This window comes from Petaurus breviceps, unplaced genomic scaffold (genome assembly GCF_028583685.1).
Source record: "Petaurus breviceps papuanus isolate PSGF00001 unplaced genomic scaffold, PetGlider_PUasm1.0 90804, whole genome shotgun sequence".
In the NCBI taxonomy this organism is placed as follows: domain Eukaryota; kingdom Metazoa; phylum Chordata; class Mammalia; order Diprotodontia; family Petauridae; genus Petaurus; species Petaurus breviceps.
Window position 1 is genome coordinate 19,618,703 of NW_027187348.1, and position 12,589 is coordinate 19,631,291.

Here is a 12,589-nt window from a genome sequence, read left to right on the forward strand (position 1 = left end):
CATGCCCTCTCAGAGAATTATGTTGAGTCTAAATTGAATAGGAGACAGTAAGAGTCATTCAAGTTGAATGAAAAATAGATCACTTTCTCAAAAAGTAGTCCCTAGTCTCCTCTCCTGGATCATTGCCTTTTCATGGAAGAGGGGCTTCTGTAGCTTAATGAAACTATGAGCTAAGCCAAGCAGGATTACCCAAGATGGACAGGAAATAGTAAAGAGTTCTGACAAAAGGTGAGCTACTGGAGAAGGAAATGGCAAACCATTCTAGTATCTTTGCCAAGAAAATCCCATGGACAGTATTAAAATGGTTTTTTAAAATTATGCCAGAAGAGGAAACCCTCAAGTCAGAAGGTGTCCAACACACTACTGGGGAAGAGCAAAGGATGACTATAAGTAGCTCCAGTACTAAAAAAGTGGCCAGGCCAAAGCCAAATGGAAGTTCATCTGAGGGTATGTCTGGGGACTAAAGGAAAGTATGATGCTGTAAAGATCAATATTGTAAAGGAACCTGGAATGCAAGATCTATGAATCAAAGGGAGTTTAAACATTGACATCTTGAGTGTCAGTGAACTCAGATGGACAGGAATGGGTTGAATTTAATTCCGGTGATCACTATATATACCACTGTGGCATAAATCCCTTAGAAGAAATGGAGTCATGCTCATAGTCAATAAAAGGGTGAGAAAAGTAATACTGGGTTATAATCTCAAAAATGACAGAATGATATCTATTTGAATCCAAGGAAAACCAGTCAACATGACAGTAATGCAAGTCTATACTCTAATCACTGATGCCAAAAAGGCCAAAGTTGATCAGTTCTATGAAGACCTACAACATCTTCTAGAAATAACATATACACAAAAGATTATATCATAGAGGATTAGAATGCTAAAAAAGGAAATCAAAAGATAACTGGGAAAATAGGCAAGGAGAAATAAGATGGATTTCTTAAATGAGCAATGCAAAGAAAAAGGAGAAAAAAAGAATGGGGAAAATGAGATATCTTCAAAAAATTAGAGACATTAAAGGAATCAAACATTTCATGCAACAATGGGCATGATAAAAGACAAAAATAATAGGAACTTAACAGAAATAGAAGAAATTAATAAGAGATGACAAAAATACATAGAACTATACATGAAAGATCTTAACATCAGTGACAATCACAGTGGTATGGTTACTGATCTGGAGCCAGATATCCTGGAGAATGAAGTCAAGTGGGCCTTAGGAAACATTGCTAACAATAAGACTAGTAGGGAGAGCAGAATTCCAGCTTAGCTATTTAAAAAATTTATAAGGTGATGCTATTTAAGTGTTATACTCAATATGCCAACAAATTTGGAAAATTCAACAGTGGCCCCTGAATTGGAAAAGATCAATTTATGTCCCAGTCCTAAAGAAGGGAAATGTCAATGAATGTTCAAATTGCCAAACAATTGCATTCCTTTCACACATCAGCAAAGTTATGCTTAAGGTTCTGCAAGTGAGACTTCAGCAATATGCGAACCAAGAATTACCAGAAGAACAACCTAGTTTTTGAAGAGGCAGAGGAACTAAAGACCAAATTGCCAACATTCATTGGATTTTGGAGAAAGCAAGGGAGTTCCAGAAAAATACCTCCTGTTTCAATGACTATACTAAAGTCTTTGACAGTATGGATCAAAAAATGTGGCAAGTCCTCAAAGAGATGGGGATATCGGATCATCTTACTTATTTCCTGAGGAACCTGTACACGGGCCAAGAAGCAACAGTTAGAACCAAACATGGAACAAATGATTGGTTTAGAATTGGAAAAGGAGTACAACAAAGCTGTATATTGTCACCTTATCTATTTAACTTCCATTCAAAGTACATCATGCAAAATGCCAGGCTGAATAAATCAAAAGGTTGCTAAGAGAAATATTAATAATCCCAGACATGCAGATGATACCACTCTGATGACAAAAAAGTGAAGATTTAAGAAGCCTCTTGATAGGGTGAAAAAAGAGAGTGTAAAAACTGGCTTGCAGTTTAACATAAAAAAATCTAAGATCTTGGCAACTGGTTCCATCACTTCCTGGCAAATAGAGGAGAAGAAATAGAAGCAGCATCAGAATTTATAGTCTTGGGTTCAAAGATCACTGCAGATGGCAACTGAAGCAATGAAATTAAAAGAAGCTCACTCCTCAGAAGGAAAGCTATGGCAAACCTGCATAACATACTAAAAAGCAGAGACATCACCTTGCTAACAAAATGATGGTTTTTCCAGTAGCAGTATATGGCTGTGATAATTGTACTATAAAGAAATCTGAGCATTGTAGATTCTACACTTTCAAACTCAGTTCTGGAGAAGACTTTTGAGAGTTCCTAGGACAACAAGGAGATCAAATCAGTCATTACTTAAAGAAATTAACTAAGTCTATTCACTGGAAGGTCAAATACTAAAGCTGAAGCTTAAATACTTTGGCCACATAATAAGAAAACAGGACTCATTGGAAAAGACCCTGATATTGGGAAAGATTGAGGGCAAAAGGAATAGGGGATGGCAAGAAATGAGATGGATACATAGTGTCATGGAAACAACAAGCATGAGCTTGGACAGACTTTGGTAGATAATAGAGGATAGAAGAACCTGGTGTTCTATGGTCCATGGGATCACAAAGAGTCAGACATCACTAAACAATAACAAGAACAATAAACTTCTCTTCCTTCTTTTCTTACCAAACTGATTTTTTACAGGTAAGTCTGAGAAGTGGCCAGACTTATACTTCCCAGAGCAGAGGGTATCAAGAATAAATAGTCGATCTCCTTGTCAGGTTATTTGATGCAATAAAAAAAAAAAGGTGATAAATTTATAGATAAAGAACCCAGATTTAATCATATTCTACCACTTAGTGCCTAAGGGAGCATAAGTAAGTCACATTGCCTGTCTGCTTTCTCACCTATGAAATGAAGGAGTTGGATGAGATGGCTTCTATGGTCCCTTCTAATTCTAAACCTATGATGCTATGATTACACAAAAATACAGATTTACATCTGAATAGAATAAAGGAGCTATTAAATTATCATTATCTACGTTGCATTGTATTTTTATTTTGTTAAAAATTTCCAAAGAATATTTTAATTTGTTTCTTGCCCACTGGGGAGTTTGGGACCCCAGATTTGATAACTTTGAATTATGATATATGCATATGCCATAATATATAAATATCAATATGTGTATAAATGTATCTGTACACACATTAATCATGTAATATATTAAAATATATACACATATGTGTATAGGTATGTTTATATGCATGTGTTCATACTCCTTCCATGGCTACTTCCCCAAGTCCCACTTGTATTGGTGACCTGGATCCCCAAAAGGTCTCTCGAGGTTCAAGGTTCTAGGGCTAAGCCTGAGGAAAACTAGGGTTTCTAGTACTGTTGCTCAGGAGACCCCATAAAATTCATTCTCCACTGATTATCAGTAGGAATTATTACCTTTTAGAAAGAGTATTTACTAAGCAAATATAGGAGGATATTGTTACAGAAGAAATTTGGAGCATACTCTCTTCTTGCACACACAAAGTCCCTGGAAAGGGTAGGCTCAAATTCAGGGAACAAGGGACCAAAGGATAAGTTCACATTTCCTGGTTCCTAGAAGTTATTTCTCCCTTCATGGAGTTCTCATGAAGTTCTCCTTGGGAGAAGTAGCTTTCTGCTGAGTTCCAATGTCTATGTCCTAGTTGGAGGGGAGAAGTTGCTTTTCCTCAGTGTGTTGCATCTCTCAGCCAGAGTCCAACACTACCATCAGCCTCTCTGGGGAAACTACTGCCAGAACTGGCTACAGTGCTGGGTAGCTGGTGAAACCTCTGATGGCTCTAATGGCTTTCTTGAACTCATACTATTTCTTGGGGACAAGAGAAGAAAAGAGAGGAGATAAATAACTGGCTTACTGTGTTATACATAACTCTCAGCAAACTACATTGAACAACATATTTCAAAACTCACAGTTATCAGATTTGCAAGCTAGATGAGACTTCTAAGGGACAATATTCTTGTTTCCTCCTTATACTACATACCTATTTCTATACAATGTGTACATATTATACTTTTTATGAATTAGGAGGCATAGTTTTGATTATCAGGTTTACTTGGCATTTTTAATTCTGGTGAGTTATCATCCAGCATTTTATTTTATTTGTATATGAATTTCTTTTATTTATTTATTTAGTTTACTGATTTTTATTTCCAAGAACCTGCTTATCTCTGCTTTTCTTTGGAGAAGTGATTAAAAAATCTTTATTCATTTTTATAATTTGGTTTTTGTTCCTGTAAAAGTATGTTCATCTTTATAAGAAGTGCCCAAGAAAAGCAACAAAATTTTTCTTTCTTTTCTTGCTGTTAGCATTTCTAGGACTCTGTTAAATAGCAGTTTTTTTATAGTAGTTTTAAAACATAGTTTTAAATTTTAAAAAAATAGTAGTTCTAAAACAAATAGGAAGGTATCAAACCTTATCACATATAATATTTATTCTAGGTTTTAGGCAGATATTATTTGCTATAGTCCATTTATTCTTCTCTTATTCTTTTAAAAAATGTTTTGGATTTTGTAAAAAGAATTTTCAGCATCTATTGATATAGTTGTGGTGAGAGAAATGATTATTAATAACCAGTGATTTGGGGAGATCCAGAATTCCCCCTTTTGCTATAGTCCCCATTTCAAAGCTCAGTCTCTTGAAGAACATTACTGATAATGAGATTGAATTAACTCTCCTCAATCTTTGTCAAACCCCTTAGAAGGAATTTAATCTAAGGCGGGGAAGCCCATTGTATCCTACTCAGGTTTGGATGGGGATAAATTCTTTGATTAGATTGCTCAAAGTTGGGTATAGAGATACTCTCTTTGTCCAAGAGTGACAAGATATCACTCTCTCAGTCTCTCATTGGAGTGAGCCCACTACTCATTGTAATATTCATTTTCTAATTAATTGTTAACCAGTCAGAGTTGATTTCCACTCTCAAGAACACCCACTCTCCCAAGAGCATAAAAACTGTGAGGGTTTTTATGCCACCATGAGGATCTTTGCCATTTGAGAGAGCTACTGACCTCTTTTATTAAAATGCTAGCATTATTAATGAAATGAACTAATTACCCCAAAATTATTCCTCTCAAACTCTTTAAATGTCACAGAGGGTTTTTAAATTTATATTTTAACATGATTCAGCACATTTATAGCACTTCTTAAACTGAAATAACTCTGAATTCTTGGTATAAATCCAACATGGACATAATTTATTAATCTTTCTAATATGCTGTTGTATCTTCTTTTTTTGAAATTGTTGCACCAATCATCAATAATCATATTGCTCTAAAATCTTTCTCTGCTTTGTGTCTCTTGTTTAGGTATTAAGATCATATTTACATCTTAGATGGTTTTTCTGCTTTTCTCTCTTTTCCTATTATTGCAGTTTATATATTAATTTATATATTTTATTTATTAATTTATATATTAATCATTCTTTGAATAGAATTTACTTGTAAATTCATCTAGTCCAGGAGTTTTACCCCCTCCTCCTTTCAGTGGTCTTTTGTGGTTTGTTCAATTTCTTTTGAATCATTTACCAAACTTCCAATGGATACAAAATTTTGACATAAAAAGTGACATTATAAGTAAATTAGAGGTGAAAGGAAGAAATCACCTTTTAGATCTATGGAAAAAGGAAGAGTTGATGGTGAAAAACTTGATGGAGAGGATCACAAAAAATAAAATTAACATTTTGGTTAGAAACAAATTTTAGAAGTTATTGGCACAAACAAATCTAATGTAGTCAAAATTAGTAGAGAGAGAAAAGGGATATAATAAGCATATTAGGGAAGTATGGAAAAGTTTGCCTCTCAGATCTGTGAAAAAGGGAAGAGTTTATAACCAAACAAGAGACAGAGAGTATCATGGGATATAAAGTGGATCATTTTAATTATATGAAATTTAAAAGATTTTACACAAACAAAAGCAATGCAGACAAAAATTAGAAGAAAAAGCAAGTTTCTCTGAAAAAGTCTTGATTTCTCAAATACATAGAGAACTGAATGAAATTTTTAAAAATAAGAGCCATTTCTCAATGGATAAGTGGTAAAAGGACATGAACAGGTACTTTTCAGAAGAAGAGATCAAAGTTATCAGTAACCATATAAAAAAAATGCTCTAAAGCACTAATAATTACAGAAATGAAAATTAAGACAATTCTGAGATACTACCTTGCACCCATCAGATTGGCTAACATGACAGAAAAGGAAAATGACAAATGACGAAGGTGATGTAGAAAAATAGATACACTAATATACTGTTTGCTAAGTTGTGAACTGGTCCAACCATTCTGGTGGACAATTTGGAGCTATACCCAAAGTGCTATAAAACTGTGCATACCCTTTGGCCCAAAAATACCATTACTAGATTTGTATCCAAAAGAGATCAAAGAAAAAGGAAAAAGACCATGTGTGCCAAAATAAATTATAACAGCTCTTTTTGTGGCAGCGGCAGCAAAGAATTAAAAATTGAGGGGATGTCTATCAATTGGAAAATGACTGAACAAGTTATATAGTACATAATTGTGATGGAATACAATTGTGCTATAAGAAAAGATGAGGGGGGTGGTTTTAAGAAAAAACTGAGAAGATTTATATGAATTGATGTAAAGTGAGCAGAGCCAGGAAAACATTGTGCACAGTAACAGCAATATTGTCATAATGATCAACTGTGAAAGATTTAACTACTCTGATCAATGCAATAGTTAAAAAAAAAATTCCAAAGGTTTCATGATGAAAAATACTATCTACCTCCAGTGAGAGAAGTGATGAACTCTGAGGGAAAACTGAAGCATATTGTTTTTCACTTTATTTTTCTTGAATTTTTTTTGCAACATGGCTGATATAGTAATATGTTTTGCATAACTTCACATGTATAATGAATATCATATTGCTTACCTTCTCAATGGAAGAAGTGCCGAAGGGAGAAAGAGAATATAGAACTCAAATTTTTAAAAAATTAATGTCAAAAAAAATAGTAGGGAGATTGGTAACTGGAGTGAAAAAATCTTTGCAGCAAGTTTCCCTAATAAAGATCTGATATCCAAGATATAAAAGGAACTGATTCAAATTTTTATGAGATAGAGTCATTCTTTAATTGATAAATGGTAAAATGATATAAAAGTCAGGCTTCAAAGGAAGAAATTCAAGCTAGAAACAACTACATGATAAAATACTACAAATCATTAATAAAATTAGAAAAATACAAATTCTGAGATTTCTACTTCACGTCCATCAGATCAGTAAAAATGGTAGAAAAGGAGAAATGACAAACGTTGGTAGGTTTGGGGAAAACAGATACACTAATGCAGTATTGGTGAAACTGTGAATTGATCCAGCCATTCTGGAAAGCAATTTAAGAAAATGTCCAAAAAGTCACTAAACTGTACATTCCCTTTAACTCAGCAATTCCTCCAGTAGGCCTATATCCCAAGAAGATCAAAGAGGAAATGAACCCATATGTACAAAAATAATTATAGTAGTTATTTGTGTAACTAAGGGGGTCCCCACCTGATGGAGACTGGCTAAACAAATTGGTGTGTGTTTCTGTGTATGTGTGTAACGGAATATTTTTTTGCCATAAGAAATGACAAAATGGATAGTTTCAAAGGAAATTGGGAAAATCTGTGACCTGTTGAAGAGTAAAATGAGCAGAACTAGAACAATAGTTTATACAGTGATAAAATTATAAGAAAAAACAACTTTGGAAGACTTCAAGACTCTGACCAATACAATAATTAGCTATAAAGAACAGAGGGCTGAAGATGAACCATAGTACTGACCTCCTGCTGAAAGATGTAAAAACCAGAATCTGACAATATGCTGTTTATAAGAAATTCATTTTAAAATGAATGCTATACATAGAGTAAAAATAAAGGGCTAGAGTAGAATTTATTATGCTTCAACTAATGCAAAAAAAAAAAGCAAGAGTAGCCATCATGATCTCAAAGTTAAAGCTAAAATAGATATAATTAAAAGAGATAAACAAGGAAACTACATTATGATGAAAGGTACCATAGATAATAAAGTAATATCAATACTAAACCTATATGCACCAAATGGTATACCATTCAAATTTTTAAAGAAAAAGCTAAGTGAATTACAGGTAGAAATAAATAGCAAAACTACAATAGTTGGGAATTTCAAACTTCTCCTCTCAGAACTAGATAAATCTAAGGAAAAAAAGAGAAAAGAAGTCAAAGAAATTAATAGAATCCTAGATAAAATAGATATCTGGAGACAATATAATGGGAATATACCTTTTTCTCAGAGGTATATGGTACATTTGCAAAAATTGTCTATATATTAGGACATTTAATCATATAGTTAAATACAGAATAGAAATATTAATGCATCCTTTTCAGATCATAATGTGATAAGCATTATGTTTAAAAAGAGACCATGTAAACAAAGATTAAAAATTAAAGACTAAATAACCTAATCTTAAGGAATAAGTGGATTAAAGAACAAGTCATATAAACAATAAATACTTTTATCAAAGAGAATGACAATAATGAGACAATCAAAACCTATGAGTGCAGCAAAAGCAGTAATCAGAGGAAAATTTATATCTCTAAATGCTTACAGTAATAAAGTAGAGAAAGAGCAAAGTTATGCACTGGATATGCAATTTTTAAAACCTATAAAAAATTTAAAAATCCCAAATTAAAAAACAAAATGGAAATCCTAAAAATTGAAAGTGAGATTTATAAAATTGAATGTAAGAAAACCATCGAATAAATAAATAAAGAAGTTGGTTTTATGAAAATAGATAATAGTTTTGTGTTATTAGTTAATTATGTTAATTAGTTGATTATTTAGTTAATTATGTTAATATTAATTAGTTAATATGATTTTTAAAAAGAGAGAAGAAAAAAATTACTAATATCAAAAGTGAGAAGAGCAAATATACCACAAATGAAGATGAAATCAAAGCAATTATTAGGTGTTGCTTTGCCCAATTATATTCCTATAAATTTAATGATTTAAGTGAAATGGAAGTATATTTACAAAAATATAAACTGTCTAGATTAACTGAAGAGGAAATAGAATATCAAAATAAACCTATTTTAGAAAAAGAAATTGAACAGGCCATAAATGAGTTTCCTAAGAAAAAAACATCAAGACAGATAGATTTACAAGTGAATTCTACCAAACATTTAAAGATCAACTAATTCCAATAGTAAATAAATTATTTGGAATAATAGGTAAAGGAATTTTGCTAGACTCCTTTTAAGAAATAAATATGGGGGCGGCTAGGTGGCACCAGCCCTGGAGTCAGGAGGACCTGAGTTCAAATTCGACCTCAGACACTTAACACAAAAACTAGCTGTGTGACCTTGGGCAAGTCAATTAACTACAAATGCCCTATCTTCCCCCCTCCAAAAAAGAAAAAAAAAAGAAAGAAATATTTAAACCAGGAAGAGCAAAAACAGAAAGAAAATTATAAATCATTTTCATTAATATGAATACAAAAATCCTAAATAAAATACTAGCCAGGTGATTACAATGCATCCCAAAGAGTATGCATTGTGACCAAGCAGAATGTATATCAGGAATTCAGGAATGGTTTAACATAAGGGAAGTTATTAACATAATTAGTTATATCAATAACAAAAGTAACAAATATCATTTGATTATATCAATAGATGCAGAAAAGACTTTTGACAAAATACAACACGCATTCCTATTAAAAACACTTGAAAATATAGGTATAAATGGATTTTTCCTATCTACTAAAACCACCAGCAAGTATTATTTGTATGGAGATAAGTTAGAAGCCTTTCCAGTAAGATCAGGAATGAAGGAAGGATGCCCATTATCACCAATATTATTTAATATTGTGGTAGAAATGCTAGCAATAGCAATAAGAGGAGAAAAATGGAAGAAGTCAGAATGAGCAATGAAGAAATAAAACTGTCACTTTTTTAAGACAATAAGATAATGTACTTGGAAAATCCAAGAGATTCAACTAAAAAGTTAGTTGAAACAATATTTTATTTTTGCAAAATAGCAGGATATAAAATAAACCCTCATAAATCATCAACATTTTTATATATCACCAACAAAAACCTACAAGAAGAGATCATAAGAGATATACCATTTAAAATAGCTATAGATAGTACAAAATACCTGCCAAAACAAACTCAAGAACTACATGAACATAATTATAAAATATTTTTATACAAATAAAGTCAGACTTAAATAATTGGAATAATATTAATTGTCCATGGGTGGGCAGAGCCAATATAATAAAAATTACAATTCTACCTATATTAATCTACTTATTCAATGCCATCCCAATTAAATTACAAAAAAAAATGAATTAGAAAAAAATAATAAAATTCATTTGGAAGAACAAAGGGTCAAGAATATCAAAGGAATTAATAATGGAAAATGTAAAGAAAGGAGGACTAGCAGTACAAGATTTTAAACTATTTTATAAGGCAGTAATTATCAAAACTATCTGGTACTGAGAAATAGAATGGTGGATCAATGGAACAGAGTAGACATACAATACACCATAGTAAATTTGGCAAATGTAAATTATATTGACCCACACTTCAGATCTTGAGTTGCGTTAAGAGGAGCACAGCTTTTAGAAATCAGGAAGGATAGTCCAGCCATATACTCCACCCTCATCAGACCTCATCTGGAATATAGCCTTCAGTTCTGGGCACCATGATTTATGGAGAACATTAATAAGTTGGAGTGTCCAGAGAAGAGCAACCAGGATGATGGAGGGGCTTGAGTATATGATGTATGAGTATCAATTGAAGGTACTGATCATGCTTAGGTGGAGAAAAAAAAGACTCAGGTTGAGAGGAGAGAGAGGCAGGAAAGACATGATAGCTGTCTTCAACCATTCAAGAAAGGCTGTCATATAGTGGAGGAATTTGTTCTGTTTGGTCCCAGAAGACAGAACCAATAGAAATAGGCAAATCTAGGCTTGATGTTAGCAACTTCTTTCCAACAGCAAAAGCTAGCAAAATAGGATGGATTGCTTCAAAAGTTGTGGATTCTCCCTCCTTGGATATCTTCAAATATAGGTTTGACGGCCACTTGTGGGGTATGTTATAGTAGGGAGTCCTTTGGTATATGGTCTGGACTAGATGGCAACTGAGGTCCCTTCCAATTCTCAAATTCTATAATTCTGTAATATAAGGTCAGCCAATATACAGATAGGGCCAGAAAGGCTAGAATGGGAATCATAGAATTATCACAGATTTACAGCTGGGAGAGATCTCAAAGGTAATCAAGTTCAACCTCCTCATTTTATAAATGAGAAAACTGAGGTTTAATTGGTAAAGTAACTTGCTCAGAGGCACACAGTTAGTCTCTGTTGTGGGATTCAAACCCAGGTCTTTATAACTCCAAGTCCAGCCTGCTTCATTGCAGGACACAACTTATGGTTGGCTATAATTGATAATATTTTTCCATATGAAAAATCCGGAAAAATAGAGATTGGTAGGAACTGTTAGACTTTTATTGGATCTTAGTTTTTTTTGACATTTTTCAGCCTTTTTTTCCCCTTGTGATATATGTGGAAGTCAGTGGGCTAGTGAGCTTCATGATCCCTCATTGTGACCTCCAAGGACACATCCACAAGTAATAAGAGTAAAACATACTTTGAGAAATGACATACAGGAATAGAGCTTATTTGCACAAAGGCACATGATTTGGCTCTGTTCTTTAATGGAAGACGTACAATATTTATTGGGTGGGGTGAGGGAAAGAAACATGTAAGTATCTAGGTCTCATTCCCTGCATCCTCTGCAACTTCATTAATCTTTAAGATTCTCTCCCCCGTTTATTAACGAGCAATGACTCATCCAGATTTACAGAGAAATCAATGGAAAAGTTAATTAGAATCTAGATCTCCTAACTTTTTTATCTTCTTTTTATAATTTCTCACTGCTTTAAGCAGAAGGGTATGTGTATGATGGGGAAGTGAGAGGAGATGAGAGACAAAAAGAGAGAAGCTAAGAGAAAGAGAGAGATGTAAAAAAAAAAAAACAAAGATTGAGTACATTTCCTTTCAGCTTTCAGGTTTGGGGCTTAAGCATCATTGTTCCAGTACAAGGACTAGGCACCTTGCTCCAGCATCAGCTAACTGAATATGTCTCCTCAAGGACACAGAAAATGAACAGGGGTGTTAACAGCCACCCACCCCTAGCCCTAGGAAGGGAAATTCATGAATAAAGTGAGAATGAGCTGGGGGTTGGGGAAGGGGGTAAGAAATAGAGGGCTGAGGATTTATGTCCTCTTCTCTTTTCCTACCCAACCAGTAGCAAGCAACCAGTTTCTCTTTAAGAGAATAAGCACTAGACCTCAAGCCAGAAACCTTAACATTTTACATACTCAGATGCCAACAATGTGTTTATGGGCATTTAAGTCACTTAACCTTTCCAACTCTCAGTTTTCTCATCCATAAAAGAGAGATAATAGTTGTCCCTATCTACCTCCCAGTGAAGGCAAGAGCTTTGCAAATCTTAAAGTGCTATAGCTACATTCATGTCAGTTTTCTTTTTTTCCCAGTTA